This window comes from Tachyglossus aculeatus, chromosome 11 (assembly GCF_015852505.1).
Source record: "Tachyglossus aculeatus isolate mTacAcu1 chromosome 11, mTacAcu1.pri, whole genome shotgun sequence".
NCBI lineage: Eukaryota > Metazoa > Chordata > Mammalia > Monotremata > Tachyglossidae > Tachyglossus > Tachyglossus aculeatus.
Window position 1 is genome coordinate 33,041,719 of NC_052076.1, and position 22,285 is coordinate 33,064,003.

Below are 22,285 nucleotides of genomic sequence, written 5' to 3' on the forward strand. Positions count from 1 at the left end.
AATGCCAATCGTGTGAGAAGTGCTCGACGCCAGGAGGCCTCTGGGACCGGTTGGCTTGAGTTCGGGAGCAATTGGGGGGGTTTTCCGGCTGGTCACCCGGTCACTCTGCCCCTTCTTGGAGATCAATCAATCAATCAATCGTATTTATTGAGCGCTTACTGTGTGCAGGGCACTGGACTAAGCGCTTGGGAAGTACAAGTTGGCAACATATAGAGATGGCCCCTTGACCTTGAAGGGTGGGCATTTGGGTGAGAGGGACAGGATACATGTGGGAGTGTACACACACACACACACACACACACACAAATGGTGCTGGGCTTGGGGGCAGGGCAGAGGAAGGAAAAGACAGGGACCCTGCCCTCGAGGAGTTGACAATCTGTTAGGAGAGACGGGACACTCGGAGAACTGAAAATAATTGTGGGATTTGTTCACTTCTAGACTGTGAGCCCACTGTTGGGTAGGGACCGTCTCTCTATGTTGCCAACTTGTACTGCCCAAGCGCTTAGTCCGGTGCTCTGCACACAGTAAGCGCTCAATAAATACAATTGAATGAATGAATGAATGAATCAATCAATCAATCAGTCGTATTTATTGAGCGCTTACTGTGTGCAGAGCACCGGACTAAGCACTTGGGAAGTACAAGTTGGCAACATAGAGAGACGGTCCCTACCCGACAGTGGGCTCACAGTCTAGAAGGGGGAGACAGACAACAAAACCAAACATATTAACAAAATAAAATAAATAGACTAGATATGTACAAGTAAAATAAATAAATAAATAGAGTAATCAATCAATCAATCAATCAATCGTATTTTTTGAGCGCTTACTGTGTGCAGAGCACTGTACTAAGCGCTTGGGAAGTCCAAGTTGGCAGCATATAGAGACGGTCCCTACCCAACAGTGGGCTCACAGTCTAGAAGGGGGAAACAGAGAACAAAACAAAGCATATTAACAAAATAAAATAAATAGAATAGATATGTACAAGTAAAATAAATCAATAAATAAATAGAGTAATAAATCTGTACAAACATATATACATGTGCTGTGGGGAAGGGAAGGAAGTAAGACGGGGGGATGGAGAGGGGGATGAGGGGGAGAGGAAGGAAGGGGCTCAGTCTGGGAAGGCCTCGAACTTGTACTTCCCAAGCACTTAGTAGAGTGCTCTGCACACAGTAAGCGCTCAATAAATACAATTGAATGAATGAATGAATGAAAGGGCTTAGTGTGCTAAGCACTGTACTAAGCCCTGGGATAATAATAATGATAATGATGGCATTTATTAAGCGCTTACTATGTGCAAAGCACTGTTCTAAGTGCTGGGGAGGTTACAAGGTGATCAGGTTGTCCCACGGGGGGCTCACTGAGGTACAGAGAAATGAAGTGACTTAACCAAAGTCAGAGAAGTGAAGTGACTTAACCAAAGTCACACAGCTGACAAGTGGCAGAGCCGGGATTTGAACCCACGACCTCCGACTCCAAAGCCCGGGCTCTCTCCACTAAGCCACGCTGCTTCTCCAGCAGATGGAAGATACAAGATCATCAGGTCCCACACGGGGCTCGCAGTCTAAGTAGGAGGAGGAACAGGTATTGAATCCCCCCTTTACAGACGAGGGAATAATAATAATAATAGTAATAATAATGGTATTTAAGTGATTACTATTTTTAAGGCACTGTACTAAGCGATGGAGTGGATACAAGCTGATCGGTTTGGACACAGTCCCTGTCTTCTGTGGGGCTCACAGACTCAATCTCCATTTTCCAGCTGAGGTAACGGGCAAAGGGAATCAATCAATCATATTTATTGAGCGCTTACTGTGTGCAGAGCACTGTACTAAGCGCTTGGGAAGTCCAAGTTGGCAACATATAGAGACGGTCCCTACCCAACAGTGGGCTCACAGTCTAAAAGGGGGAGACAGAGAACAAAACCAAACATACTAACAAAATCAAATAAATAGAATAGATATGTACAAGTAAAATAAATAAATAAATAAATAGAGTAATAAATCTGTACAAACATATATACATATATACAGGTGCTGTGGGGAAGGGAAGGAGGTAAGATGAGCGGGATGGAGAGGGGGGCGAGGAGGAGAGGAAGGAAAATGACTTGCCCAGAGTCACATGGCAGACGAGTGGTGGAGCCGGGATTAGAACCCATGACCTTCTGATTCCCGGGTCCGTGCTCCAGCCATTGCACCGTGCTGCTTCTGAACTGAGGCACAGAGTAGTTAAGTGCCTTGCAGGGGTCACACAGCAGGTACGTGGCAGAACCGGGATTAGAACTCAGGCCCTTTGACTCCCAAGCCCGCGTTCTTTCCACTCACCCACTAGTAGAAGCAGAGTGGCTAGTAGAAGCAGCGTGGCTCAGTGGAAAGAGCCCGGGCTTTGGAGTCAGAGGTCACGAGTTCAAATCCCGGCTCTGCCAAGTGCCAGCTGTGTGACTTTGGGCAAGTCACTTCACTTCTCTGGGCCTCAGTTACCTCATCTGGAAAATGGGGATGAAGAGTGTGAGCCCCCGTGGGACAACCTGATCACCTTGTAACCTCCCCAGCGCTTAGAACAGTGCTGTGCACATAGTAAGCGCTTAATAAATGCTATCATTATTATTATTATTATTATTAGCCCATCCTGCTTCTCGGAAGAAATGAAAAATGAAAAGCGGAGGTGAATATAGAGGAGGGAAAAAGAACTCAATAAGCAATATAAACCGCAAAGGACGGAAGCACCATCCTGAGAGAGGTTTCTGACCCATCCGGTGGGTCAAAAATGACATTCATTCATTCAATCGTATTTATTGAGCGCTTACTGTGTGCACAGCACTGGACTAAGCGCTTGGGAAGTGCAAGTTGGCAGCATCTAGAGACGGTCCCTACCCAACAGCGGGCTCACAGTCTAGAAGGGGGAGACAGGGAACAAAACAAAACATATTAACAAAATAAAATAAATAAAATAGTAAATCTGTACAAGTAAAATAAATAGAGTAATAAATCTGTACGAACATATATACAGGTGCTGTGGGGAGGGGAAGGAGGGGGACGTCAGTGGACAACACACCAGGGCGGAAAGTTGTACATATTTATTATGGTTGTACATATTTATTACTCTATTTTTTTATTTATTTATTTTACTTGTACATTTCTATCCTATTTATTTTATTTTGTTGGTATGTTTGGTTTTGTTCTCTGTCTCCCCCTTTTAGACTGTGAGCCCACTGTTGGGCAGGGACTGTCTCTATGTGTTGCCAATTTGTACTTCCCAAGCGCTTAGTACAGTGCTCTGCACATAGTAAGCGCTCAATAAATACGATTGATTGATTGATTGATTGAAAGGAGTGTGGTTTAATGGGCAGAGCACGAGCTTGGGAGTCAAAAGGACCTGGATTTTAATCCCAGCTCTGCCACTTGTCTGCTGTGTGACCTTAGGCAAGTCACTTCTCTGTGCCTCAGTTGCCTCATCTGTGAAACAGGGATTAAGACAATGAGCCCCACGTGGGACATGGACTGTGCCCAACCCGATTACCTTGTAATAATAATAATAATAGCATTTATTAAGCACTTACTATGTGCAAAGCACTGTTCAGGTTACAAGGTGATCAGGTTGTCCCACTGGGGGCTCACAGTCTTCATCCCCATTTTCCAGATGAGGGAACTGAGGCCCAGAGAAGTGAAGTGACTTGCCCAAAGTCACACAGCTGACAAGTGGTGGGGCCGGGATTTGAACCCATGACCTCTGACTCCAAAGCCCGGGCTTTTTTCACTGAGCCACACTGTAACCACCCCTATGCTTAGTATAGTGCCTGATACATAGTAAGCACTTAAATAACCTCCCCAGTGCTTAGAACAGTGCTTTGCACATAGTAAGCGCTTAATAAATGCCATTATTATTATTATTATTATTAAATACCATTATTATTATTATTGCATCTACCTCAGGGCTTAGGACAGTGCCTGACACAGAGTAAACGCTTAACAAATACCATTTTAAAAAATAAAGGTCACCTCGGGGGGAGAGACGTTCTGAATCCCTGCTGTCAATCAATCAATCAATCAATCATATTTATTGAGCGCTTACTGTGTGCAGAGCACTGTACTAAGCGCTTGGGAAGTCCAAGTTGGCAACATCTAGAGACGGGCCCTACCCAACAGTGTCACTCTGGCCTCGCTGCCGTCGCACTCCCATCTTTGAATACGACAGCCCTGCGTGGATATCCAGAGAAGCAGCGTGGCTCAGTGGAAAGAGCCCGGGCTTTGGAGTCAGAAGTCATGGGTTCAAATCCCGGCTCCGCCAATTGTCAGCTGGGTGACTTTGGGCAAGTCACTTCACTTCTCTGGGCCTCAGTTACCTCATCTGTAAAATGGGGATTAAAACTGTGAGCCCCCCGTGGGACAACCTGATCACCTTGTAATTTCTCCAGCGCTTAGAACAGTGCTTTGCACATAGTAAGCGCTGAATAAATGCTATCAAAAAAACAAATATGATTTAAAAGAAAAAAGTTCACCTCACGGGGAGAGACATGTCAAGCCCCTGCTGTCGAAGTGGCCTCGCTGCCATCACACTCCCATCTTTGAATACGACAGCCCTGGGTGGATATCCAGAGAAGCAGCGTGGCTCAGTGGAAAGAGCCCAGGCTTTGAAGTCAGAAGTCATGGGTTCAAATCCTGGCTCCGCCAATTGTCAGCTGTGTGACTTTGGGCAAGTCACTTCATCATCATCAATCGTATTTATTGAGCACTTACTATGTGCAGAGCACTGTACTAAGCACTTGGGAAGTACAAATTGGCAACATCTAGAGACAGTCCCTACCCAACAGTGGGCTCACAGTCTAAAAGGGGGAGACAGAGAACAAAAGCAAACATCGAAACAAAATAAAATAAATAGAATAGATATGTACAAGTAAAATAAATAAACAGGGTAATAAATATGTACAAACATATATACAGGTGCTGTGGGGAAGGGAAGGAGGTAAGATGGGGGGGATCATCATCAACTGTATTTATTGAGCGCTTACTATGTGCAGAGCACTGTACTAAGCGCTTGGGAAGTACAAATTGGCAACATCTAGAGACAGTCCCTACCCAACAGTGGGCTCACAGTCTAAAAGGGGGAGACAGAGAACAAAACCAAACATACTAACAAAATAAAATAAATAGAATAGATAGGTACAAATAAAATAAAGAAATAGAGTAATAAATATGTACAAACATATAGGGGGAGAGGAAGGAAGGGGCTCAGTCTATGCAAAGAGACAGGAATCCGGCCCCTTTCCCCAACTTTCCCGAGCCCGACTCACTTCACTTCTCTGGGCCTCAGTTACCTCATTTGGAAAATGAGGATGAAAACTGTGAGCCTCCCATGGAACAAAGTGATCACCTTGTAACCTCCCCAGCGCTTAGAACAGTGCTTCGCACATAGTAAGCGCTTAATAAATGCCATTATTATTATTATTATTATAATATCCTGTTGGCCCCTATAGGACAGACAGCAGCTGACTACACCTGTGAGACATTTCTTTCTCCTTCCCCTTTCGACTGTAAACCCCACGTGGGTCAGGGACCCAGTCGGAGCTAACTGCATTGCATCTCCGCCAGTGTTTAGCACAGAGTAATCAATCAATCAACGGTATTTATTGAGCGGCACTGTACTAAGCGCTTGGGAGAGTACAATACAGCAGAATGAATGATCAATCGATGGTATTTCTTGAGTTCTTAGCAGCTGGAGAAGCAGCGTGGCTCGGTGGAAAGAGCCCGGGCTTTGGAGTCAGGGGTCATGGGTTCAAATCCCGGCTCCGCCATCTGTCAGCTGTGTGACTCTGGGCAAGTCACTTCACTTCTCTGGGCCTCAGGTCCCTCATCTGGAAAATGGGGATGAAGACTGGGAGCCCCCCCCGTGGGACAACCTGATCACCTTGTAACTTCTCCAGCGCTTAAAACAGTGCTTTGCACATAGTAAGCGCTTAATAAATGCTATCAAAAAAAATAATAAATATGATTTAAAGGAAAAAACGTTCACCTCGGGGGGAGAGACGTGCCGAGTCCCTGCTGTCGCTCTGGCCTCGCTGCCATCACATTCCCATCTTTGAATATGACAGCCCTGCGTGGAAATCCGGAGAAGCAGCGTGGCTCAATGGAAAGAGCCCGGGCTTTGGAGTCTGAGGTCATGGGTTCAAATCCTGACTCCACCACTTGCCAGCTTTGGGCAAGTCACTTCACTTCTCTGGGCCTCAGTTCCCTCATCTGGAAAATGGGGATGAAGACTGTGAGCCCCCCGTGGGACAACCTGCTCACCTTGTAAACTCCCCTGCGCTTAGAACAGTGCTTTGCACATAGTAAGTGCTTAATAAATGCCATCATTATTATTATTATTATTAGAGTACAGCTCTGGCGGTCAGAAGGAGCTGGGTTCTAATCCTACTTGTCTGCCGTGTGACCTAGGGCCAGTCATTCGCTTCTGTTTGCCTCAGCTGTAAAATGGGGATTAAGACTGTGAGCGCCATGTGGGACAGGGACTGTGTCCAACTGGATTAGCTTGTATCTACCCCCAGCGTTTAGTACAGTGCCTGGCACATAAGTACTAAAGAAAGGAGGGTGGGAGAGACAGAGACAGAGACACAGAGAAACAGAGCCCACTGTTGGGTAGGGACCGTCTCTATAGGTTGCCAACTTGTACTTCCCAAGCGCTTAGTACAGTGCTCTGCACACAGTAAGCGCTCAATAAATACAATTGAATGAATGAATGAAAGAGACAGAGAAAGAGAAAGAGAGACACACAAGGAGGAGGAGCTTTGGGTCCTGAACCCCAGACCCCGTCCTGTGTTCCAGGAGCGCCACCTGCTGCAATAATAATAATAATAATAATAATAATAATAATAATAATAATAATAATAATAATAGTAATAGTAATAGTAATAATAATAGTAATAATAATAATAATGTCATTTGTTAATAATAATGATGGCATTTGTTAAGAGCTTAAAAGCACTGTTCTAAGCGCTGGGGGGATACAAGGTGAGCAGGTTGTCCCACGGGGGGCTCCCAGTCTTAATCCCCATTTTCCAGTTGAGGTTACTGAGGCCCAGAGAAGTGAAGTGACTCGCCCAAGGTCACACAGCAGATACGTGGCGGAGCCGGGATTCAAACCCATGACCTCTGCGAGCTTAAGAGAAGCAGCGTGGCTCAGTGGAAAGAGCCCGGGCTTTGGAGCCAGAGGTCACGGGTTTGAATCCCGACTCCACCACACGTCTGCTGTGTGACCTTGGGGAAGTCACTTCACTTCTCTGAGCCTCAGTTCCCCCATCTGTAAAATGGGGATGAAGACTGTGAGGCCCACGTGGGACAACTTGATCACCTTGTATCCCCCCAGCACTTAGAACAGTGCTTTGCACATAGTAAGCGCTTAACAAATGCCATCATTATTATTATTATTCATCCCCATTTTACTGATGAGGTAACTGAGGCCCAGAGAAGTCAAGTGACTCACCCAAGGTCACACAGCAGATACGTGGCGGAGCCGGGATTCAAACCCATGACCTCTGACTCCAAAGCCCGGGCTCTTTCCACTGAGCCAAGCTGTTTCTCTTAAGCTCACAAGCTTCTCTTAAGCTCTTGGGCTTACAGTCTGATCAATGGGTCATGGGTTCGAATCCTGCTCCACCACATGTCAGCTGTGTGACCTCGGGCAACTCACTTAACTTCTCTGAGCCTCAGTTCCCTCATCCGTAAAATGGGGATTAAGATTGTGAGCCCCCCGTGGGACAACCTGATCACCTTGTATTCCCCCAGCGCTTAGAACAGTGCTTTGCACATAGTAAGCGCTTAACAAATGCCATCATTATCATTATTATTATCATTATTATTATTATTATTATTATTAACGATGCCACCCATGTGTGCTCACTTCTCACAGCTGGCTACTCCCAGGCTGCTGATAGTGTGGCCCAGTGGAAAGAGCCCGGGCTTTGGAGTCAGAGGTCACGGGTTCAAATCCCGGCTCCGCCAATTGTCAGCTGTGTGACTTTGGGCAAGTCACTTCACTTCTCTGCGCCTCAGTTCCCTCATCTGTAAAATGGGGATTAAGACTGTGAGCCTCCCATGGAACAACCTGATCACCTTGTAACCTCCCCAGCGCTTAGAACAGTGCACATAGTAAGCGCTTAACAAATGCTATTATTATTATTATTATTATTATTATTATTATTATTATTATCGATGCCACCCATGTGTGCTCACTTCTCCCACACAGCTGGCTACTCCCAGGCTGCTGATAGTGTGGCTCAGTGGAAAGAGCCCGGGCTTTGGAGTCAGAGGTCTTGGGTTCAAATCCCAGCTCCACCAGTCGTCAGCTGTGTGACTTTGGGCAAGTCACTTCACTTCTCTGCGCCTCAGTTCCCTCATCTGTAAAATGGGGATGAAGACTGTGAGCCCCCCAGGGGACAGCCTGATCACCTTGTAACCTCCCCAGCGCTTAGAACAGTGCTTCGCACATAGTAAGCGCTTAACAAATGCCATCGTTATTATTATTATTATTGCAACCTCCCCAGCACTTAGAACAGTGCTTTGCACATAGTAAGCGCTTAACAAATGCCATCGTTATTATTATTATGATTGCAACCTCCCCAGCACTTAGAACAGTGCTTTGCACATAGTAAGCGCTAAACAAATGCCATCATTATTATTATTATTGCAACCTCCCCAGCACTTAGAACTGTGCTTTGCACATAGTAAGCGCTTAACAAATACCATCATTATTATTATTATTGCAACCTCCCCAGCACTTAGAACAGTGCTTTGCACATAGTAAGCGCTTAACAAATGCCATCGTTATTATTATTATTATTGCAACGTCCCCAGCACTTAGAACAGTGCTTTGCACATAGTAAGTGCTTAACAAATGCCATCATCATTATTATTATTATTGCAACCTCCCCAGCGCTTAGAACAGTGCTTTGCACATAGTAAGCGCTTAACAAATGCCATCATCATTATTATTATTATTGCAACCTCCCCAGCACTTAGAACAGTGCTTTGCACATAGTAAGCGCTTAACAAATGCCATCATCATTATTATTATTATTGCAACCTCCCCAGAGCTTAGAACAGTGCTTTGCACATAGTAAGCGCTTAACAAATGCCATCGTTATTATTATTATTGCAACCTCCCCAGCACTTAGAACAGTGCTTTGCACATAGTAAGCGCTTAACAAATGCCATCATTATTATTATTATTATTGCAACCTCCCCAGCACTTAGAACAGTGCTTTGCACTTAGTAAGCGCTTAACAAATGCCATCGTTATTATTATTATTATTGCAACCTCCCCAGCACTTAGAACAGTGCTTTGCACATAGTAAGCGCTTAACAAATGCCATCATTATTATTATTATTATTATTGCAACCTCCCCAGCGCTTAGAACAGTGCTTTAGCACATAGTAAGCGCTTAACAAATGCCATTATTATTATTATTATTGCAACCTCCCCAGCACTTAGAACAGTGCTTTGCACATAGTAAGCGCTTAACAAATGCCATCATCATTATTATTATTATTGTAACCTCCCCAGCACTTAGAACAGTGCTTTGCACATAGTAAGTGCTTAATAAATGCCATCATTTTATTATTATTATTATTATTATTATTATTATTATTATTACTATTATTACTATTCTCAGCAGCCCTGGGGAAAGGTGCACCTTCACCGCAGCACCACTACCTCCAAGAGATTCAAAACCCACTTGCCGCCGGGCACAGACTCACTCATTTCTGGTCCAGCTCAGTGCTGCAGTGACTGAACTGGGCGGGGGGCGTCTACAGTTAATAATGATAATTAATGGGGTATAATAAATGGGGTAATAAATGGGGTATCAGCACTATGATAGATAAAAGAGAATCCTTTTGGATGCAGTCCCTGTTCCGCAAAGGCTTACCGTCTATGGGGAAGAGATAGCTTCAATTCTATCGAGAAGCAGCGGGGCTCAGTGGCAAGAGCCCGGGCTTTGGAGTCAGAGGTCATGGGTTCAAATCCCGGCTCTGCCAATCGTCCACTGTGTGACTTTGGGCAAGTCACTTCACTTCTCTGGGCCTCAGTTACCTCATCTGGAAAACGGGGGTGAAGACTGTGAGCCCCCCGTGGGACAACCTGATCACCTTGTAACCTGAACAGTGCTTTGCACATAGTAAGTGCTTAATAAATGCCATTATTATTATTATTATTATTTGTTCTGACAACTTGGCACCCATCCACGTGTTTTGTTTTGTTGCCTGTCTCCCCCTTCTAGACTGTGAGCCAGCTGTTGGGTAGGGACCGTCTCTATATGTTGCCAACTTGACTTCCCAAGCACTTAGTCCAGTGCTCTGCACACAGTAAACGCTCAATAAATACAATTGAATAAAAAGAAATAGCTTCAATTCCATTCGTTCTGATGATTTGACACCTGTCTACCTGTTTTGTTTTGTTGCCTGTCTCCCCCTTCTAGACTGTGAGCCCGCTGTTGGGTAGGGACCGTCTCTATATGTTGCCAACTTGACTTCCCAAGCGCTTAGTCCAGTGCTCTGCACACAGTAAGCGCTCAATAAATACGATTGAATGAAAAGAAATAGCTTTAATAAAATTCGTTCTGATGATTTGACACCCGTCCACCTGTTTTGTTTTGTTGCCTGTCTCCCCCTTCTAGACTGTGAGCCCGCTGTTGGGTAGGGACCGTCTCTATATGTTGCCAACTTGACTTCCCAAGCGCTTAGTCCAGTGCTCTGCACACAGTAAGCGCTCAATAAATACGATTGAATGAAAAGAGATAGCTTTAATCCTATTTGTTCTGACGACTTGACACCCGTCCACGTGTTATGTTTTGTTGTCTGTCTCCCCCTTCTAGATTGGGAGCCCGTTGTTGGGTAGGGACCGTCTCTCTATGTTGCCGACTTGTCCTTCCCAAGCGCTTAGTCCAGTGCTCTGCACACAGTAAGTGCTCAATAAATATGATTGAATGAATGAAACTCCACATTACAGATGAAGAAACCGAAGCCTAGAAATATCAAGCAACTTACCCAAGCAGGCAAGTGGCAGAGCCAGGATTAGAACATAAGTCTAAGTTGGTTGTTGCCAACTTGTACTTCCCAAGCGCTTAGTACAGTGCTCTACACACAGTAAGTGCTCAATAAATACGATTGATTGAATGAATGAATAAATGGACATGGATTGTGCCCAACATGATTTGCTGAACTGTATTTCCCAAGCACTTAGTACAGTGCTCTGCACACAGAAAGTGCTCAATAAATACGATTGATTGAATGAACGAATGAATGAATGAATGAATAAATGGACATGGATTGTGCCCAACCTGATTTACTGAACTGTATTTCCCAAGCACTTAGTACAGTGCTCTGCACACAGTAAGTGCTCAATAAATACGATTGAGTGAATGAATGAAAAGTGCTCAATAAATACGAATGAATGAATGAACGGACATGGATTGTGCCCAACCTGATTGGCCGAACTGTACTCTCCCAAGCGCTTAGTACAGTGCCCTGCACACGGTAAGTGCTCAGTAAATATGCTTGATTGACTGAATGAATGAACGAACGAACGAATGAATGAGTGAACATGGATTGTGCCCAACCTGATTGGCCGAATTGTACTTCCCAAGCGCTTAGTACAGTGCTCTGCACACAGTAAGAGCTCAATAAATATGAATGAATGAATGAATGAACATGGATTGTGCCCAACCTGAGTGGCCGAATTGTACTCTCCCAAGCGCTTAGTACAGTGCCCTGCTCACGGTAAGTGCTCAATAAATACAATTGATTGAATAAATGAATGAACGAATGAGCGACTGAATGAGTGAATGAATGAATGAATGAACGAACATGGATTGTGCCCAACCTGATTGGCCGAATTCTACTCTCCCAAGCGCTTAGTACAGTGCTCTGCCCACGGTAAGCGCTCACTAAATACGATTGAATGAATGAATGAACGAATGAATGAATGAACGAACATGGATTGTGCCCAACCTGATTGGCCGAATTGTGCTTCCCAAGTGCTTAGTACAGTGCTCTGCACACAGTAAGCGCTCAATAAATACGAACGAATGAATGAATGAACGAATGAATGAATGGACATGGATTGTGCCCAACCTGATTGGCCGAATTGTACTCTCCCAAGCGCTTAGTACAGTGCCCTTCACACAGTAAGTGCTCAATAAATACGAATGAATGAATGAATGAATGAACAAATGAATGAATGAACATGGATTATGCCCAACCTGATTGGCCGAAGTATACGCTCCCGAGAGCTTAGTACAGTGCCCTGCACACAGTAAGCCCTCAATCAATACGATTGATTGATTGAATGAATGAACAAATGAATGAATGAATGAATGAACATGGATTATGCCCAACCTGATTGGCCGAATTGTTCTCTCCCATGCGCTTAGTACAGTGCTCTGCAACACAGTGAGCGCTCAATAAATACGATTGATTGAATGAATAAATGAACGAATGAATGAACGAATGTATGAATGAATGAACGAACGAATGAATGAATGAGTGAATGGATGGATAGATGAATTGATGAATGAATGAACGAACGAACGAATGAATGAATGAATGCATAAATGAGTGAATGAATGAATGGATGGATGGATGGATGGATGGATGAATGAATGAACGAACGAATGAATGGATGGATGGATGAATGAATGAATGAATGAACGAATTAATGCATAAATGAGTGAATGAATGAATGGATGGATGGATGGATGAATGAATGGATGGATGGATGGATGAATGAATGAATGAACGAATGAACGAATGAATGCATAAATGAGTGAATGAATGAATGGGTGGATGGATGGTTGGATGGATGGATGGATGGATGGATGGATGAATGAATGAATGAATGAACGAACGAATGAATGCATAAATGAGTGAATGAATGAATGGATGGATGGATGGATGGATGGATGGATGAATTAATGAACGAAAAAATGAACGAATTAATGAATGCATGAATGAGTGAATGAATGGATGGATGAATGAATGAACGAATGAACGAATGAATGAATCAACGAATGAATCAACGAATGAATGAACGAACGAGCGAATGAATGAATGAACGAACGAACGAATGCATGAAGGAATGAATGGATGGATGGATGGATGAAGGAATGAACGAACGAATGAACGAACGAACGAGTGAATTCATTCAATCGCATTCATTGAGCGCTTATTGTGTGCCGAGCACTGTACTAAGCGCTTGGGAAGTACAGGAAGTACAAGTCGGCAACATCTAGAGACGGTCCCATTTAATGGCAAAAGTAGTAGTAATGGTATTTATTGAGAGCCTCCTGAATGCAATACACGGCATTTAGCACTTGGAGAACGAACGAACGAACGAACGAACGAACGAACGAACGAACGAACGAACGAACGAACGAACGAACGAACCAGATTAGCTGAGCACAATGGGAGCCCGCGCATGCGCCCCAGTCCCGCCCTCCGCGCGCACGCGCATGCGCCCCAGCCCCGCCCTCGGCAAGCGCCCGCGCATGCGCCCCAGCCCCGCCCTACGCGCGCCCGCGCATGCGCCCAGCCCCGCCCTCCGCGCGCCCGCGCATGCGCCCCAGCCCCGCCCACGGCGAGCGCCTCCGGCGACGGTCGGGGGGGCGCCGTTGGGCGGAACTTCCGGCGCGCGTTGATGACGCAACTTCCGGTTGCGCTTTCGAACCGGAAGTGGCGATCGCCTCAGGAGCTTCGGTTGTTGTCGTCGTGGTCTCGTTCAGGGCGCGAGGCCTCCCGTCCCTCACACCCCCGTCGCGCCTCTCAGGTAATTAAGAATAATAATAATAATAGTATTTGTTAAGCGCTTACTATGTGCAAAGCACTGCTCTAAGCGCTGGGGAGGTTACAAGGTGATCAGGTGGTCCCACGGGGGGCTCACAGCCTTCATCCCCATTTTCCAGGTGAGGGAACTGAGGCCCAGAGAAGTGAAGTGACTTGCCCAAAGTCACACAGCTGACAGTTGGCAGAGTCGGGATTTGAACCCGTGACCTCTGACATAATTCAGGCTGTTTGTTAAGCGCCCACTATTCATTCAATCGTATTGAGCGCTTACTGTGTGCAGAGCACCGTACTAAGCGCTTGATAATAATGGTATTTATTAAGCGCTTACTATGCGCAAAGCACAGTTCTAAGCACTGGGGAGGTTACACGGTGATCAGGTTGTCCCACGGGGGGCTCACAGTCTTCATCCCCATTTTCCAGGTGAGAGAACTGAGGCCCAGAGAAGTGAAGTGACTTGCCCAGAGTCACACACCTGACAGTTGGCAGAGCTGGGATTTGAACCCATGACCTCTGACATAATTCAGGCTATTTGTTTAGCGGTCACTATTCATTCAGTCGTATTTATTGAGCGCTTACTGTGTGCAGAGCACCATACTAAGCGCTTGATAATAATGGTATTTATTAAGCGCTTACTATGCGCAAAGCACTGTTCTAAGCGCTGGGGAGGTTACAAGGTGATCAGGTTGTCCCACGGGGGGCTCAGAGTTTTAATCCCCATTTTACAGATGAAGGAACTGAGGCAAAGAGAAGTGAAGTGACTTGCCCGAAGTCACACAGCTGACAGTTGGCGGGGCCGGGATTTGAACCCATGATCTCTGACATAATTCAGGCTATTTGTTAAGCGCTCACTATTCATTCAATCGTATTTATTAAGCGCTTACTAAGCCGCTTGATAATAATGGCATTCATTAAGCGCTTCCTATGCGCAAAGCACTGTTCTAAGCACTGGGGAGGTTACACGGTGATCAGGTTGTCCCACGGGGGGCTCACAGTCTTCATCCCCATTTTCCGGATGAGGGAACTGAGGCCCAGAGAAGTGAAGTGACTTGCCCAAAGTCACACAGCTGACATTTGGCAGAACTGGGAATTGAACCCATGACCTCTGACATAATTCAGGCTGTTTGTTAAGCGGTCACTATTCAGTCGTATTTATTGAGCGCTTACTGTGTGCAGAGCACCATACTAAGCGCTTGATAATAATGGTATTTATTAAGCGCTTACTATGCGCAAAGCACTGTTCTAAGCGCTGGGGAGGTTACAAGGTGATCAGGTTGTCCCACGGGGGGCTCAGAGTTTTAATCCCCATTTTACAGATGAAGGAACTGAGGCAAAGAGAAGTGAAGTGACTTGCCCGAAGTCACACAGCTGACAGTTGGCGGGGCCGGGATTTGAACCCATGATCTCTGACATAATTCAGGCTATTTGTTTAGCGGTCACTATTCATTCAGTCGTATTTATTGAGCGCTTACTGTGTGCAGAGCACCATACTAAGCGCTTGATAATAATGGTATTTATGAAGCGCTTACTATGCGCAAAGCACTGTTCTAAGCGCTGGGGAGGTTACAAGGTGATCAGGTTGTCCCACGGGGGGCTCAGAGTTTTAATCCCCATTTTACAGATGAAGGAACTGAGGCAAAGAGAAGTGAAGTGACTTGCCCGAAGTCACACAGCTGACAGTTGGCGGGGCCGGGATTTGAACCCATGATCTCTGACATAATTCAGGCTATTTGTTAAGCGCTCACTATTCATTCAATCGTATTTATTAAGCGCTTACTAAGCCGCTTGATAATAATGGCATTCATTAAGCGCTTCCTATGCGCAAAGCACTGTTCTAAGCACTGGGGAGGTTACACGGTGATCAGGTTGTCCCACGGGGGGCTCACAGTCTTCATCCCCATTTTCCGGATGAGGGAACTGAGGCCCAGAGAAGTGAAGTGACTTGCCCAAAGTCACACAGCTGACATTTGGCAGAACTGGGAATTGAACCCATGACCTCTGACATAATTCAGGCTGTTTGTTAAGCGGTCACTATTCATTCAGTCGTATTTATTGAGCGCTTACTGTGTGCAGAGCACCGTACTAAGCGCTTGATAATAATGGTATTATTTATTAAGCGCTTACTATGTGCCAAGCACTGTTCTAAGCGGTGGAGGCAAATACAAGGTGATCAGGTTGTCCCACGTGGGGCTCACAGTTTTAATCCCCATTTTCCAGATGAGGGAACTGAGGCCCGAAGAAGTGAAGTGACTTGCCCAAAGTCACACAGCTGACAATTGGCGGAGTCAGGATTTGAACCCGTGACCTCTGACTCCAAAGCCCGGGCTCTTTCCTACTGAGCCACGCTGCTTCTTCCCCTCCCCACACCACCTGTATATACGTATATATGTTTATACGTTCTACATATTTATTCCATTTATTTTATTTTGTTAATATGTTTTGTTTTGTTGCCTGTCTCTCCCTTCTAGACTGTGAGCCCGCTGTTGGGTAGGGACCGTCTATATTTTGCCAACCTGGACTTCCCAAGCGCTTAGTCCAGTGCTGTGCACACAGTAAGCACTCAATAAATGCGATTGAATGAATGAACGATTGAATGAATGGAAAGGGTCTGTAATCATCCCTTTTCGGAGCTGCTGGTTTGGGGAACAGCAAGCCAAACGTGTGGTACAGTGCCTTAGTCCAGTGCTGTGCACACAGTAAGCGCTCAATAAATGCGATTGAATGAATGAACGATTGAATGAAGGGAAAGGGTCTGTAATCATCCCTTTTCGGAGCTGCTGGCTTGGGGAACGGCAAGCCAAACGTGTAGTACAGTGCCTTAGTACAGTGCTCTGCACACAGTAAGCGCTCAATAAATACGATTGAATGAATGAATGAATGCCTTGGACACAGTAAGCCCTCAAAGACCATTCACTGATACTCCCGCTCAGGTGATGCCGCTCTTTCCTGGCCGGCTCAGGGCCCCTGAGGGAAGGAGGTGCCAGGGTTGACGAGACTCCGTAAGGAGCCAGGCTTTGGACGGGTTCTATTCTATTTATTTTATTTTATTTTGTTAATATGTTTTGTTTTGTTCTCCGTCTCCCCCTTCTAGACTGGGAGCCCACTGTTGGGTAGGGACCGTCTCTATGTGTTGCCAACTTGGACTTCCCAAGGGCTTAGTACAGTGCTCTGCACACAGTAAGTGCTCAATAAATACGATTGATTGATTGATTGGGTTAGGGGATGTTTTGAGAGTTACCCAAGAGGGAAGGCCGTCTTTTGCTCTGGGAATTTTTCAAAGCCGCGCCACGGACGTTTGAGTCCGAGGGCAGGCCTTTGGAGAGAATCGAATCGCCAGGCCGCTGGAGACTCGGGGCCAAATTCATTCACTCGTCTTTACTGAGCGCTTTCTGTGTGCAGAGCACTGTACTGAGCGCTTGGGAAGTACAAGTTGGCGACATATAGAGACGGTCCCTACCCAACAGCGGGCTCACAGTCTAGAAAGCCAAGTCCATGGCTGGGAGTTGTCTCAAAGGCCTTTGTTTTTTCATCCAACGGGGCACGAATGCCCAGCCCCACTTGCCAGCTGGAAATAGCAGATAGCAGGGCCCCACTGACTGATATCTGTCTCCCCCTCTAGAGCATAAGCTCACTGTGGGCAGGGAACGTGTTTAACAACTCTTTTATATTGTACTCTCCAAGTGTAGAGTGCTCTGCACACAGTAGGTACTCCATAAATATGATTGATTGAGTGATTTGGTGTAGGAGTGAACTTCTATTTTTGTGCTCTCTCTCTCTCTCACACACAAACACACATAAAACATTCAATCGTATTTATTGAGCGCTTACTGTGTGCAGAGCACTGTACTAAGTGCTTGGGAAGTCCAAGTTGGCAACATATTCATTCATTCATTCAGTCGTATTTATTGAGCGCTTACTGTGTGCAGAGCACTGTGCTAAGCGCTTGGGAAGTCCAAGTTGGCAACATATAGAGACGGTCCCTACCCAACAGAGGGCTCACAGTCTAAACACGCTTCGGACTCAATCCATGGTGTCTGTTGAGCGCTTTACTCCATGCAGAGCACTCTACTAAACATTTGTGGGAATACAGTACAACAGAGTTAGTAGACACATTCCCTGGCCTCAAGGAGCTTACAATCTAGCCCCTTACTGATTGTCCCCACGCATTCGATCCAGAACTGATGCAAATAAATTGTGTCTTCCTGGGGGATTTTCTCTCGCCCTCAGCCGTTGGGCCGTGGCTCTCTTTTCCCTGGGGAGGATTGAGCTCCCCTTCTCCAGCAAGGAGAAGGTGCCAGGGCACGAAGAGTGTTAGGAGGAGGGGAGAGGTGTGGGGCGGGCTGTCGGGTTGTGACACCACAACAGCCCTTTCTCTGCAGAAACAACTTGTGTGCGAGCTGCAGGACTGATCGGGTTATCGTGCATCAAATTCATTCATTCAGTCGTATTGATTGAGCGCTTACTGTGTGCAGAGCACTGGACTAAGAGCTTGGGAAGTACATGACAGGCCTTGGCACATAGTAAGCGCTTAATAAATCCCCTCATTATTATCATTAATAATAATAATAATAATGTGAGGCCTGTGGGGAGCGGGAACTAACCGAGGGCAGAGGAGACGTTGGGGCCAGGACTGGCCCCGCGCGTGATTTATGTGTGTAATAATAATAATAATGTTGGCATTTGTTAAGCGCTTACTATGTGCAAAGCAGTGTTCTAAGTGCTTGGGGGGATACAGAGTGATCAGGTTGTCCCATGTGGGGCTCACAGTCTTCATCCCCATTTTACAGATGAGGGAACTGAGGCTCAGAGAAGTGAAGTGTCTTGCCCAAGGTCACACAGCAGACATGTGGCAGAGCTGGGATTCGAACCGATGACCTCTGACTCCAAAGCCCGGGCTCTTTCCACTGAGCCACGCTGCTTCCCCTGTACATATCTATCTATCTCTGTATAGATATATATTATATATCTAATATATCTAATTATTATAATATAATGTATTATATATCTATATATAATAATGATGGCATTTGTACTTCCCAAGCGCTTAGTACAGTGCTCTGCACACAATAAGCGCTCAATAAATACGATTGAATGAATGTTTGTTTGGGAAGCAGCTTGGCTCAGTGGGAAGAGCACGAACTTTGGAATCAGAGATCATGGGTCCAAATCCCGGCCCTGCCACTTGTCAGCTGGGTGACTTTGGGCAAGTCACTTCACTTCTCTGCGCCTCAGTGACCTCATCTGGAAAATAGGGGTGAAGGCTGTGAGCCCCCTGTAGAGCCCACTGTTGGGTAGGGACAGTCTCTATATGTTGCCAACTTGTACTTCCCAAGCGCTTAGTCCAGTGCTCTGCACACAGTAAGCGCTCAATAAATACGATTGAATGAATGAATGAATTATCAGGAGGCTTAGCCAAGGCAGGGAAGTCCTATCTGTCGGTGTTTATGAGAAGCAGCGTGGCTCAGTGGAAAGAGCCCAGGCTTTGGAGTCAGAGGTCATGGGTTCCAATCCCGGCTCTGCCATTTGTCTGCTATGTGACTTTGAGCGAGTCACTTAACTTCTCTGACCCTCAGTTACCTCATCTGGAAAATGGGGATTAAGACTGTGAGCCCCCCGTGGGACAACCTGATCACTTTGTAACCTCTCCAGCGCTTAGAACAGTGCTTTGCACAGAGGTTAATAAATGCCGTCATTATTATTATTATTTTAGGGGGATTCTTTCAATCATTCAGTCGTATTTATTGAGCGCTTACTGTGTGCAGAGCACTGTGCTAAGCGCTTGGGAAGTACAAGTTCATTCATTCAATCGTATTTATTGAGCGCTTACTGGGTGCAGAGCACTGGACTAAGCGCTTGGGAAGTACAAGTCAGCAGCATATAGAGACGGCCCCTACCCAACAACGGGCTCACAGTCTAGCCATCATTATCATTATTATTTATTATTTCTCCCAGACTGTAAGCTCATTGTGAGCAGGCAGTGTACTCTATTTTATTTGTACATATTCATTCTATTTATTTTGTTAATATGTTTTGTTGTCTGTCTCCCCCTTCTAGACTGTAAGCCCGCTGTTGGGTAGGGACCGTCTCTCGATGTTGCCAACTTGGACTTCCCAAGAGCTTAGTCCAGTGCTCTGCACACAGTAAGCGCCCAATAAATACAATTGAATGAGTGAATGACTGAACCATTCATGCAGCCCCCAGACAACCATGGGGCTGAGTAGTAATAATAATTGTGGTATTTGTTAAGCGCTTACTGTGTGCCCAGCACTGCCCTAAGCCCTGGGGTAGATACAGAGTCATTCATTCATTCAATCGTATTTATTGAGAGCTTACTGTGTGCAGAGCACTGGACTAAGCGCTTGGGAAGTACAAGTTGGCAACATAGAGAGACGGTCTCTACCCACTAACGGGCTCACAGTCTAGAATGGGGAGACAGAGAACAAAACAAAACATATTAACAAAATAAGTAGAATAAATATGTACAAGTAAAATAAATAAATAAATAGAGTAATAAATCCTTACAAACATATATACAGGTGCTGTGGGGAAGGGAAGGAGGTAAGGCTGGGGGGATGGACGGGGGGAGTGGACACAGTCCCTGTCCCACGTGGGGCTCGCAGTCTTAATCCTCATTTTACAGAGGAGGGAACTGAGGCCCAGAGAAGATAAGCGACTTGCCCAAGGTCATCTAATGGGCACGTGGCAGGATTAGAACCCACATCCTGTGATTCCCAGGCCCGTGCTCTCTCCACTAGACCACACTGAACCCCAGACTCCTATGCCTGTTGCCTCCACTGGAGTTAGAGTGAGGAGGCCTGGCAAGCTTAACATCTGTCCACCCTCCCCAGTCAGTGAGTGGTATTTATTGAGCAGCTACTGTGTGCAGAGCACCGAACCGGGCTCTCGGGAGAGACCAGTACAGCGGAACTGGTGGATACGTTCCCTGCCCTCAAGGAGCTTCCAGTCTAGAGGGGGAGACAGACATTAAAATAAATTACGGACGGGAGAAGTGGGAGTGCACAGGCCTATGTGCGTAAGCGTAGCGCGATGAATAACAAGCGCGGAAGTGGTACAGAGCCAAGGGCCTAGGTAATAATAATAATAATGTTGGTATTTGTTAAGCGCTTACTATGTGCAAAGCACTGTTCTAAGCGCTGGGGTGGGTACAAGGTAATCAGGTTGTGACGCAGGGGGCGAGGGGGAGAAACGAGGACAGACCCTTAGCATTCCCAGTCCTCCGAGAGCGCACCTCATTGCTAACTTAATTGAAGGCGGAGCACGCCGCGGACTGGAAGCCACCAAGCCCAGCGTCAGGAAGAACCCAGATTTTTCCGCGTAAGCAGCTCCTACTAATTGGCCGTTAGGAAGAAATGGAGGGAGAGCTGAGCTCTCGACCGAGCGAGGTTGGGCCGTGTGACCCGAGGGGGCCAGACACCGTTAGCTTCCCCGATGGAATTCCGGGATGAATCCTGCCCTGCCTCCCCGAGGGCTCAGGCGGCCGGGAGGCGAGGGGGGTGCGTCTGGGCTCGGGCTGGTCCCTCAGCGCCTGCCGTGTAAACAGGACGTGCCCTTTCTGTCTGCGACTGGCCCTCCACCTCCCTCCCCCTACTCTGCAGGCCAAGGTTCAGTCCCTGCTCAAGTTTTCAGGGAGGGGACAAACAACCCGCCACCCGGGGAGCCACGGTCGGGCCAACTGGGACGGTCCGGCTGGCCCCAAGGCCAGATGGCTATCTCGACGCTCAGGCCGGAGGAATCTGAGAGCTCACCTCCTCCAGGAGGCCTTCCCAGACTGAGCCCCTTCCTTCCTCTCCCCCTCATCCCCCTCTCCATCCCCCCCATCATACCTCCTTCCCTTCCCCACAGCACCTGTATATATGTATGTACATATTTATTACTCTATTTTATTGGTACGTATCTATTCTATTTATTTTATTTTGTTAGTATGTTTGGTTTTGTTCTCTGTCTCCCCCTTTTAGACTGTGAGCCCACTGTTGGGTAGGGACTGTCTCTCTATGTTGCCAGTTTGTACTTCCCAAGCGCTTAGTCCAGTGCTCTGCACATAGTAAGCGCTCAAGAAATACGATTGATGATGATGATCTGAGCAGAAGGCGGCGGGCCCCGCGCCCGCGATTCCCGGCCTTCAACGGGCTGGGGTTGCCGGGGACCGGCGGAGTCGGGATTGTCGCCGTTTCTTGGGCCGTGGCCCCCGAGTTGGATGGACAGGTTCGAACGGAGAGGCAGTGCCGGGCAGGGGCTGAAGGAGCCTTTTGGGGGGCTCTCCGTTCCTGGATATAAAGCCGTTGACCAGAAGACCCCGGGCTAGATCTGATCCGGAGGCTGCAACTTGGGCAGTGAGACCCGGGATCCATTCAAGGAAGCCCTTTATTCCATCTGGCAGAGCACGGGCTTGGGATTCCCCCTTCCAGACCGTGAGCCCATCGTTGGGTAGGGACCGTCTC

General features: G+C 46.6%; 1 protein-coding gene across 1 annotated transcript in view; it reads left to right on the forward strand.

Annotated features, from left to right (window-relative positions):
• Window positions 1-13,723: 13,723 nt before the first annotated feature.
• The window catches only part of UBE4A (ubiquitination factor E4A), a 67,184-nt gene continuing 58,622 nt past the window's right edge, over window positions 13,724-22,285 (forward strand). The window contains exon 1 of the mRNA XM_038753767.1: window positions 13,724-13,812. The gene's annotated coding sequence lies outside the window, so the exon portion shown is untranslated. The remainder of the gene's footprint in view (window positions 13,813-22,285) is intronic.